The sequence below is a fragment of the Myotis myotis genome, unplaced genomic scaffold, assembly GCF_014108235.1.
Source record: "Myotis myotis isolate mMyoMyo1 unplaced genomic scaffold, mMyoMyo1.p scaffold_m19_p_1, whole genome shotgun sequence".
In the NCBI taxonomy this organism is placed as follows: Eukaryota; Metazoa; Chordata; class Mammalia; order Chiroptera; family Vespertilionidae; genus Myotis; species Myotis myotis.
In genome coordinates, this window is record NW_023416313.1 from 110,488,248 (window position 1) to 110,500,336 (window position 12,089).

General features: G+C 43.0%; 1 pseudogene; it reads right to left on the bottom strand.

The window, feature by feature from the left end:
- Nucleotides 1-2,349: 2,349 nt before the first annotated feature.
- LOC118668251 lies at nucleotides 2,350-7,315 on the bottom strand (annotated as a pseudogene).
- Between the last annotated feature and the right edge of the window lie 4,774 nt (nucleotides 7,316-12,089).

Here is a 12,089-nt window from a genome sequence, read left to right on the forward strand (position 1 = left end):
CTAACCACCAGTGGAAAGTGAGGTAGTTGGGATCGGAGAGGTGAAATGATTAAGCAGGGTAATCACCACCATGTCAACAGTAGCTACAAATATTACCTCCATCTTAAGACAGCCACAAAGAGGTGGGGGGAAGGTTGTCAGGCTACATGATCTATATGAAAAACAATGTTGCCTGGCACATAGTTATATGCTAATTGTCAGCTGGTGTTATTTTTCATATTTGTCACATTGTTCTGATCCAAAGACAATGAGGGTTAAAGCAACTTCATCACTCCTAACTCTATATCACACTACTATCTGGTCAGAGGAATGAGCCTACAAAAAAATAGGAAAATCCTCACCTCTTCACTAATGAGGAAGTCTCAAGCACAGAATCTGGATTTGCCAGGTTTGTCAAGATGTGATTAACTCACCCATCTAGCCTTTGCCAAGTTATACCATCCTGGTACACACATACACACACACACACACACACACACACACACACACACACACACCTTCACTGGATCACATACAGTATATCTATTCACAACTTCGAAATTGTATGACCTAAATTGGATTCATACTCTAAAACAGGGGTCCTCAAACTATGGCCTGCGGGCCACATGCGGCTCGCAGAAAACATTTATCCGGCCCACCGGGTGTTTTTGCCGCCGCTGCCTGTCCTGCTTAGCAGCCGACTCGTCCCGGGCCCGCAGTGCGCATGTGTGGAATGTCTGAGGGACAGTGAACTGGCCCCCTGTTTAAAAAGTTTGAGGCCCTCTGCTCTAAAACATGCCTGACACAGGCAAAGAGTGATGGAAGGAACATGGCTGTGCCCTTTTATATCATGATGTTGCTGACACAGTCAGATAACAGGCAATTTTAACCCCAAGAGTGTTCATCCCACTTAGCCTTTCTCTGTATCATATTTGTATTATTGAATTATTGGCCTGTAATTGAAACCACGCCCTATTGCCCCTATAGATTACCTCATTGGGGAAGGAGGGGACAATCCTTGTTCCAATTTGAAGGTCATTTTAAGTACCATCTCCGTGTGAATTGGCAGTGCATAGATCACTATTGTCATCCACTGAATGTTACAGTGAATGAGTGGGAGGGGTGCTGCCGATGGGAAAGCTGAGCATCAGTACAGCTAAATTATTTGTCCATGGTCATATAACTTGTAAATGGTGAGACTCAGGTTACTCTTACCCCAAAGCCAATGTCACCACCCAAGGTTTACGATAGATGACTTCATTGGCATTTTCCATTTCTGAATGCTGAGAAAGAGATTGTGGCACAATAAAATCTCAAAAAGGGACTATACAGTTTTCCTTCAAAAATCTAAGAGAGCCCTGGCCAGTCTGGCTCAGTGGATAGAGCATAGGCTTGTGGAATGAAGGGTCCCAGTTCGATTCCGGTCAAGGGCATGTACCTTGGTTGCGGTCACATCCCCAGTGGGAGGTGTGCAAGAGGCAGCTGGTCGATGTTTCTCTCTCATCAATGTTTCTAGCTCTCTATTCCTCTCCCTTTCTTTCTGTAAAAAGGTCAATAAAATATATATTTTTAAAAATCTAAGGGAAATCCTTTCCCAATATCTAATATCATTCAATATTCTGCATTAACATTTTGCAACAAATCATCTTTTTTCGTTAAAAGAAAACATATTTCTGCACCAATTTTTTCTGGCCAGCAGTTAATTAAAACTTATTTAGCTAAAAACCATATTTCAGCAAAATTTCAAGGAAAAGCACTAATTGATGATAAAGCAGTTTGAATCTTCTTTTGTACATATTTTCCAGCTGCATGTATGTGATGTGATTTGAAAAGCTATGCCACAGTTGTTAGAGATTGTTCTCTTTCACATACACACACGCAGGGCCATGTTTCTGCATTCCCCAGATAGGACAAATCCTGTCTTCCACAATGGAACTAAATAGAAAAAGGGAAAGACATCTGGATATAGAAACTGCCTTGTCCTATCTGAGAACTTTATCATAAAAATGCAGAACTTGTTATCATCATTCATTAGTCATCGATAATGTGCAAGATAGTAGGCATCACAGGATGTTATAAAAATGTAAAAATCTGGTCTTCTCCAAAAAAAAATGAGACCAAATGGAAAACAGAAATTAAAATATGTGGGAATAGATGTGTGCATCTTCATCCATGAAATTTTTCTTTAATTGCTTCCCAGCTAATAGTTTCATGAAGCATTTCTGGGTGCCAGATTTCTCCCTATTATAGCTATCTGTTGCTGCATAACAAATTATCCCCAAACTTAGTGGCTTAAAACAATGATATGCGTTACCTCCGTTTTGTGGGTCAGAGTTCAGCAGTGCCTTAGCTGATCTGACTCAGGGTCTCCTATGAAGTTGCAGACACGACGATGACAGGGGCTGCAGGCAGCCAGTGGCTTGACTGGAGCTGGAGGATCCATTTCACATGTGTGGCTGTTGGCAGGATCTCCAGTTCTTCTCTCGCTGTGGCCAGAGCAACAGTTCTTGCCACCTGGGCCCCTCCACAGGGCAGCTGGAGTGTCCTCGGGATGCGGCAGGCGGTTCCCCACTGCGAGTAAACAAAGAGTGAGTGGACAAGGAAAAAGCCGCAATGTCTTTACAGCCTAGACTGAGAGGTTATACCCACCAGTTCTGCCACAGTCAGTTCATCAGAAGTGGGTCATTAATACAGCCCACACTCAATAGGAGGAACTAGGGCTCCACATTTTGAAGGGAAGAATGTGTGGGCATCTTTTTTATTAGGTTTTATTTGAATAAATTTGACTTGTAACATTGTGTAAGTTTAAGGTGTACAGCATGTAAGTTTGATACATCTATATCTATGTCTATAATAATAAAAGTATAATATGCTAATTAGACCAGATGACCTTCCAGACGAAGCCAGGGCTGTGGGGGAATCCCAGGGCCCAGGTCAGAGGGAAGCCGGTGCCCGCAGCCAGGGGAAGGAAGGCCTACTCTTGCACTAATTTCATGCATCAGGCCTCTAGTATTATAATACAATTGCCAATATACGAATACTTATCACATTATATCACTGCTAGTATAGGGCAATATTATTGTTATTTCATTATACTGTGCATTTTTTAGTAGTTATTACAAGTTTTTACTCTTAAATACTATCACTCTTATCTCTTCCCCAACCCTGTGGTACCCACTATTTCACTCTGGGTTTTTTAATAGGTTATAGGCATGTTTTAAATCACCATATCCTAACAGTCATGTTTTCTGCCCTTCCCCCAGTCCTTTCCCAGACTACTGTGAATATAACTACAGTTATGTATAATTATTTCAGTATCCACTATGTGTCAGGTACCATTCTATACACAGAAATAAATGAAGCCAAAAAGTCCCTCCCTTTATAAAGCCAGTAGAAGAAAATTGACAATAAACAGATATATCATATGATAGTGATAAATGCCACGTTTAAAAAAAGAATAAAACAGGCTGGGGAATTAGAAAGTTATGAGTACTTAAATAGCCAAAAATGCTACACATCCACATATCATACATTACATAGATACAGTGCTTCTGGACCCTGAAAATTCCAGTGGCTGCAATCTGCAAAAATCATTATCTTTGTCCCCGACCACATGCTTTGCCTTTTCCTTAACATTTATGTAAGACCCAGAAGTAAGGTTTGCTTCTGTGTTCTTTCGCCCAGCTCTGCCAGGACTCCACTCTAGACGCCAAGTCTTAAAACAGCCAGAAATTCTCTCTCAGCATCTCCTCAAGCAGCCATTTCTTCTTTGTTTTGTTGCTGGCTCTCCTGCATGAAAACCTGGCAAGTGATGCCTCCCCTTCTGGAAAACCACAGGCAGTGCTGGAATGAGTGCTCTCCCCCTGAGGCACCTCAACAACCAAACCCTCTCCACACCAGGAGTAGGGAAGCGCTCTCTCTGTTGGTAGCAGCTCTCTTGGCCATCCTTTCTCACTATCCCCTATCCCTTCATTGTCCTCGCCCAGGACCCACCCCTCATCACCTGGTCCTCAAAGTTTTCTCCCCCCACCCCACCTGTCAGGATCCCAACACCTCTCTAAACAATGAGTAATAAAAACAATAGACAAAACACCCTAAGCACCAAATAGCACAAGGGATCTTTCATGTAACTTTGAGGTGTTTTCTTACCACTTATTTATAGTACTTATCACTATTTGCATTTCTAATAACTTGTATTTGGTAAACTATGAGTTTAGGAAAGATTCAAATTGGGAGAAGATGAATTATTTGTAATGGCAGATTTTACATATTGAGCTACAATTGAAATTTTTATTTTTTAAAAAACACATTAATTTCCTAAAAATACCAAGACCTCTTGCCTATGCTTTATTTACTCAGTTATTTTCCCCATTTCATCTATACCTTAGATGTTTATTTCTATTTCTAGAACCCAAGTGGTAAAATGTTTTTTTCTTTTTAATTAAACGGATTTTTTATTTTAAATGTATATAGTGCCATAATTCATCAAAAAATTTACAGTAGTTAACCACCTCTTAAATATGATCATATAAACAATGTGTGGATTCAGTTTGCTTAAAGTTAACTGTATACTATGAAGTATTCTAAGAAAGGAAATCATGACACATTTCATCCCATTAAAGGGGATTAAAAAGAATTATAAGCTAATTTGAATAGACCCAGCAATTGCCTAGGTATTATCCTTCTGTATAAACCTGACTCTATATTAAAACTGTATTCTGGTTTCCTACCATTAAGAAAGAAATTTCTTAACAGTGGCCTAGAAATGGCCTTAATGTCACATACTTCTTCACCTCCTGATGGTCACTTGGTGCTTTGATGTAGACAATATAGAATGTCTGCTGTTTCACCTCTGCTAATCTTCCCAGGAAGACAAGCATACCATTCCAGGCGCTGCTTCCACCTTGACCTTCCAAATGCCACTGCTGTGCGGAGGAGTCTTCACAGATTGCCATAGCAACATAGCCTTTGTGACTCAATAGATCAGCCACTTTCAGGCACTGTCCAACTGACCTGGTATAGTCAATTATCTTCCCAAAGGTCCACTGCTGAGATCCTCCCAACCCATGGCACTTCATGAGTTGGGGTGGGTCAGATGATGGAGTTTCTGACATATCCAGGCAAAGGAGATTACTTAAAACCAATTCATGCTCTTCATTATAAATCTAGATCTGATTTGGGTCACTGTGGTCACATGCCGTAAGCACTACTAGGCCTCTCTTCTGACTTGGGCAGCTCTGAGCCACTAGACATTTGCCAGTCTGGTGGTGGTAAAGCCTTCCATGCTGAAGAATTTTGGGGTGTTTTGGCCCTTTGTTGATAAAAATGGGTTGCTGGGGTTTGGCATTGGGCCCAGATATCTGCATCTCTTGGTAAATGCTATCCAAATGCCATTTAAATAATTTACAACCCGCCGAAACTGGTTTGGCTCAGTGGATAGAGTGTCGGCCTGTGGACTGAAGGGTCCCAGGTTCGATTCCAGTCAAGGGCATGTACCTTGGTTGCGGGCACATCCCCAGTAGGGGGTGTGCAGGAGGCAGCTGATCGATGTTTCTCTCTCATCGATGTTTCTAACTATCCCTCTCTCTTCCTCTCTGTAAAAAATCAATAAAATATATTTTTTAAAAAAATTTACAACCCAACTTCTTCCTCAATTCAACACACTCACTGACATTTCCGTAGCTTCTTGTCCTCAAGTCAGGTCTTAAGGAAAAATACTGCTCCTTATATTCATCCAACCAAACGTGTGCCAGCCTCAAGGAGTTGTGTCCTGGCCTTCAGGGGAACCATAGGGTCGCCTTTTCCGGAAAATATGTCCGACTTTGGAGTAAGGGATGATGAAGAGCTTACCCCCACACATCCAAATCTGAAATGATCTTTCCAAGTTTTCTCCTCCCCAGATATCCATGCTGCTGTCATACGCCTCGAGTTCACTGAAGTAGCTTCTATTCATGGCAAATAGTCCTCCCGCCATTGTAGGTGGTACAGTAGCAGCTCCTTCTGGTCCTCTGAGCTCAGAAAGGAGAACAAGATCCCATTTGAAGTGCAGTCCTGTTGGGGTCCAGCCCCAGCAGGTCCAGGGGTTCCCAAAGGTGTAGACAGAGTCGGCGAAGAAGGAATGACACGGAGACAGCATTCAGTTGATCATCATAGCCAGGTTCTCTAGCCAGGTTTTGCCCCAAGTGGTAAAATGTTGATGTAGAAAACCAACTAAGTCTCTCTTTTATCTGCCATATTACCCCAGATGGAACTACACATTGGCATATCAATTGGTTACCTTCTCTGCATAGTTGCTGTACCAGTGAAGTACATGAAAATTAAAAATTTTTACCAGTGGTAGACAATATAGTTGAATTACAGTGTTCCAAATTTTCTGAATGACACTGGTTGCATTTTGCTATTTTAATTTTTTTTAACTCTTGTCTGAGTCTGCCATACTGTCTTTACATGAAAAAAGTACTCAGCATACATCTTGTGGTATAAAGAAAAGAGGTTGTACTTCCTAGTGTCTTTATCAGTTTTTCCTTTTGGCATTTCTTTCCCTCATTAAGTATATCCTAACCTTATAAGCTGTTGCACTAGCCTAGTTATAAAGGTTATTATTTTGCAGTATCCACATTTGCAGTAAATGACACAAACAAAATCATAACCATATGCTGACACCATATCCTCTGTTAGCCACTAACTAGAGGAAATGCAGTAATGGAATTGCCACGTGGGTCCCCAAACACCTCTACCCAGAGCTCTGTCACTTACTTTTTTAAAAAATATTTTTTTTTCAGAGAGGAAGGGAGAGATAAAAACATCAATGATGAGAGAGAATCATTGATTGGCTGCTTCCTACATGACCTCTACTGGGGATTGAGCCCAAAACCCGGGCATGTGCCCTTGCCTGGAATCAAACCTGGGACCCTTTGGTCTGCAGGTCTATGCTCGATCCACTGAGCCAAACCAGCGAAGACTGCCATGTACTTGTATAATGGCACTTCACACACACACACACACACACACACACACACACACACGCACACACACCACGAAAATTTAAGTGCGGCTCAGTCCAGAACCAATCTTTTAGAAGTCAATAGTCAATATATCTTATCTCAGGTTGCTGTAACCAACTGCCATACATGGGAGCTTAAATAACAAAAATTTATCTCTCATAGTCCTAGGCTAGGGGCTGGGAAATCTGCGATCCGTGTGCAGCAGGGTCAGGTTCTGATGAGAGCCCTCTTCCTGGATTGCAGAGGGCTGCCTTCCGACTGAGTCCTCACATGGCAGAGAGACACAGGAAGCAAGCTCTCTAATGTCTCTTCTTATAAGAACACTAACCCATGATGGGGGCTCCACACTCATCACCTAATTGCTCTCAAAGGTCCCATCTCCAAACACCATCACATTGATGAGCAGGGTTTCAACATATGAATGGGGAACGGAAGGGGACACAAACATTCAGTCCATAGCAGGTACTAAAATATCACTGGAACATACTGAAAATATTGTACCAATTATATCAAGTTTCCACACATAACTCCTATAACTAATAAAATTGAAAGTGGCCTCCTCTTGCCAAAATAATGACATTAAGTTAAATTTTTTCAGTAAAATTAATTTTTTAGAAAACACTTCTCATTGGTACCAACTGACCTCTATTGACTATTTTGCAGAGAACATGTACAAGATTCACAGTACAACCACAGGCCACATCAGCACCTGAGGCATGCCGGCTGATAGGTACTTCAGGTCAATACTCTCAATCACCTAAAACTCTGAGGAAACACTAAATAGTACAGATTCCTGGAAATACTTCACTCATTTTATTCAAATTCTAAAGTTATATCTAATATGTCTCCTAATACATTGTCTTTTTTGAAAAACTACTAAATAAACTTAGAAGGTAAAAAGGATTTCAGAAAAAAATATGAAAAAGAAAACAAAACTCCTAACACTAAATGCAGAAAAACATCATTTTTAAATGTTTTTAATGATGGTAATATTTTGAACATTGTTAATGTGCTTTTCTTCTGCCTTTTTTAGTAAGAGACCATCACTTTCATTGGCATCTGACTGGGGACTTTTTTCATGGAAATACTGAAAAGAGAAAGCTTCTTATATGCAAAATAAAATTATGCAGCAAGAAATAGCCTCGAATGTCAGGTATTCATTTTGAAAGACTATAATCTCCCAGGTAACAAGCATTTTCTGTTTTGTTTACTGTTGCATCTCCCATAAACAGCCCAGTACACAGTAGACATTCAACAAATATTGGATGGATGGATGGATGAAGGAGTTTGGAAATTCCTCTCTCTTCTCTTTTAATAGCAACCAAGCCTGGAGTTTGCAATTCAGCCTGGAACTGCCAAATTCAGAATTCTCCCCTAGAGTAGAAAACACATTTGAGATAATGAAGGCATGTAGCTGGCTGCTCTATCAAAGAAAGAGAATGTGTGCTGGGAGGCAGGAAGGAGGCTTCACCATGGCCTCCCGAAGGAGATTGTGGAAGAAGAGATGAAAGGCAGTGAGATAAGCAGAAGTGTGTCCTGATTTCTGTGCATCAGACGATAACACTGAAAAGCCCATTTTCTGTTTAGGACTCCTGAAGAAAGGTTCCTCATGTGGGGCTCACACCAACCTGAGGAGCTGCCACATCAATTTGTCAGTACAGTTTGGTCAGGTAAAGAGAGGTGCTACAATTTAGCATTTCTGAGCAGTTCTACCTGAAACTGAGCAAGCACCCCTCTGTGAGCCCTCACCTCCTCCTCCACCTCCAGCTCCTCAACAATAGAAGGGTGACTTGAGTCCTAAGGCAGGCAACAGTCTTGGCAGGTACTAATTAAAGATTAGAGATGTGCCAAAACACAACAAGGACCCGATTAAGCAGTAAGTAGTGATAGCCCAGCCACTAATCTGAGACATAGCACAGGGTCACAGGACTCATGCTTCCTCCTTAATAGCTATGGATAATGTCATAAAACATGTCATGAGTTGCTCTTCAGAAAAAAGAGGGAAGCTGTCAACAACAAAGCACAGAACATTTTTATTAACAGATTCAAATGTATCTTTTAGTTTTTCTGTAATAAGAAGTCAAAAGTAGACACACTTAGATGCATTTGACCTTGTTTGGTAATTGTTATGCCCAGAATTCAAGATCCCCAAGAAACCATGCCAGGGAGCCAGTCCGATGCAAAAGCAGAAGGTCCTTTATTGAGTTAGCTAACCCGACCCGGGCCTCCAGTCGATGCAGTCCCGTGTGAAAATCAGGGCTTTAATAGTGAGGGGAGGGGAGCTGGCTGTGGCCCTGCCAATTGGCCAGGCGCAAGTCGGGTCTTGTTACACAGGATGTGGTCATCTCTATGGCACGCACATCCCTTGCTTGTCATTGGTTAGTTCAAAGAAATCCTGGGCGTGGCCAGCAGGGGCCTGGGCTCGGGAAGAAGGCACTTTTCTGAGCACATGGCCTCTGCCCCAACATGGAGGATCCAGGGTAAGATGGAGGGCGTAGCCCTCGCCCTTTCAGTAATTACCTGGGAACTTGATTAATTTTCTCAAAAGACTAGGTATATTCGAAATTAGCTTTTAGTTAGACTTGTTAAATTAGCCCTCATAATGTTATCAGTGGGAGAGGTCCTAGTCTCCACCAGTTGCTAGTGGGAGTATCTTCTTGTGATATCCTGAGAAAAGGAATTTTCTGACACTCGCAGGGGAGAATGAGATATTGTCAGAAGCTGTATTTCTGTGGAATCAAACCACTGAGTTTCCAAGGTCCCGTTTCCCTTTGTCCTGCCAAGGAAGAAGCCCCGTTTTGCCTTCCGCAGGACTAACATCAACGCCAGTGCCCAGAGTGTTCACTTCACTTTGGAGCAGTGACCAGTCCAGCATCAGACCAGCTTAGTTTCTGTTACCCGCTGTCGTCCATCAGTCCATTGTGTGTGGTTCACGTGGCCACATGGCCATGGAGGCAACACCGGCAGGTGCAGAGTCAAAGGAATCAGAGAGTTGAGAGAGAGGGCGCCAAGAGAGCAAGCGCCTTTTTTAGGGGATTATGTATCTCCAACATTTTGTGGGCTTGCAATGGCCCTGCCTACTATATCCAATCCAAGTTACCCAGGCTTGACTGTCTGGCACTTTCCCTGTGTCACCCCACTCACTGAGCAGGTACCCATAACCCCCTTTGTTGGACCCTTTCCTCTAGGGATCTGTAGGAAATGGGCAGTGGTTCCCTGGGGAGTGTGAAGTTGCAGCTTCCTGAGAAGCTGCCCAGATGGCCATGCTTATTCTGCGTGGCCTCCTTTTTGCTCCTTTCCTGTTACTAAGGGCTAGCTAACTACATCAGTATCAGGAAGAGGCATGGCTCCTCTGTGAAGGGAAGCATAGTTTGCCACCCCAACATATGCCTTTTGGGATATTAATTTTAAGATGATTAATTAAGAAACAAAAGGTTCAGGAAAAAAACTTTTAATTGACTCAAAGGAATTTTTTTGTTTCATTTTATTTATTTTTTATTTTTTGCTTAATCCCTTCACCTTTTTCATGGGCCTGCTTTGGGTCATTTACATGGAGATAGCCCAGCAAACATTTATCTACCAAACATTTGCTTTTCCACAGTTATGTGATGCCTTTCCTATAAAAGCCTAAGAGGCTGAACCATGGAAAGACTAGTCGACTGGTCGAGATAATGCACACTGACCACCAGGGGACAGATGCTCAATGCAGGAGCTTCCCTCTGGGGGTCAGTGTACTCCCACAGTGGGAGCACCACTCAGCTGACTGACCTGTCCTGCTAGCTGGCAGCCACTCACTCCCTCAGTAGTCCTGCAGGCCCAATCTCCGGAGAATTGGCCAGGCACAGACAGACCAGCACCGCCGGCATGATCCCAACAGTGCTGCCAGCCTCCTGGAAGTCGGCCTCGGGCACTGCAGCCATTTCCCCTCCCTAGGCACTCCACAAGGAAGAAATTATATAAAAGTGGCCGCCAGATGGCTCCCAACAACCAGCGCGAATGTCAGCGGGAGGGATCCAGATCCCAGGCCAGCAAGGGCGTCCCACCACCCACTGGGAGGGCCGATCACGTCCCAGCCCCCCACCCTACTCCCCTCGGGACAGATGCCAGGCACAGGGCTCACGGCAGCACCGCTATGGCGGTGCAAGCCTCTTCCAGTCAGGACTGACTGGGCACGAGCTCGTGGCAGGCGCAGTGGGACCAGGATGAGCGGGAGTGGCACACAGGAGAGGCAGGCAGTGCTGGACTGCCAGTTTCGGCCCGATCCCTGCAGGCCACCCTGAGGGACCCCACCCATGCACGAATTCATGCACCGGGGCTCTATCCTTTATAAAATTTCAGATCACAACCCTTTTATCCCTAGCTTCAGAATGGAACGTAAACCTCAACAACTCAATATTTCTTTGGGTCTCTATTCTTATGGCCCCCCAAGTATGAATTCATAAAATAGACTGTATACATTTTCTCCTATTAATCTGTCGCTGTTCATTTGATGATTTGCCCGGCCAGAGGAACTTAAAAACAATACCTTTGGCCCTGGTTGGCTGGCTGTCATGATTTCTAATTAAAGATTAGGAAAGAATGCAGCCATGTCCAGAAGTCTTGAAACCTGCCTGTGAAACAGGTTTCAGGCAGTATATTGCTTGAGATAAGAAAAGGATGTAGCCCACTAAGCACAAGATATATAGATCTGTTTTCCTTCTCTTGAGGTAACATCTCTGACACACAATCCCAAAGCGGGTTGCAGAACTTTGGGCTGACTGTAAGCATACAGACCTCTTGATCCCAGTAATGAAGTCCTTAGACAGGATGACACCAAGGGAGAAATAAATCAGATTAAGAAGATCATGGAAGCTTACATCATAACTGACCAATACACACAGCCCATGATCCCGAACCCCTTACTCATAATTTTTTTCCCTTTCCTCTTCTTTTTCTCTTAAAAGACTCAGAATTGGGAAGTTCAGGTCTTTGACCGTCAGCTTTCTGTTCTTTCAGCAGTACCTTTGAAATATATGCTCTCTTTTCTTTCAGTGTAACCCAATGTCAGTTTATTTGGCTGTCTAGATACTGGGCAAACCAACCCCACTTTTGAGTCAACAACACACC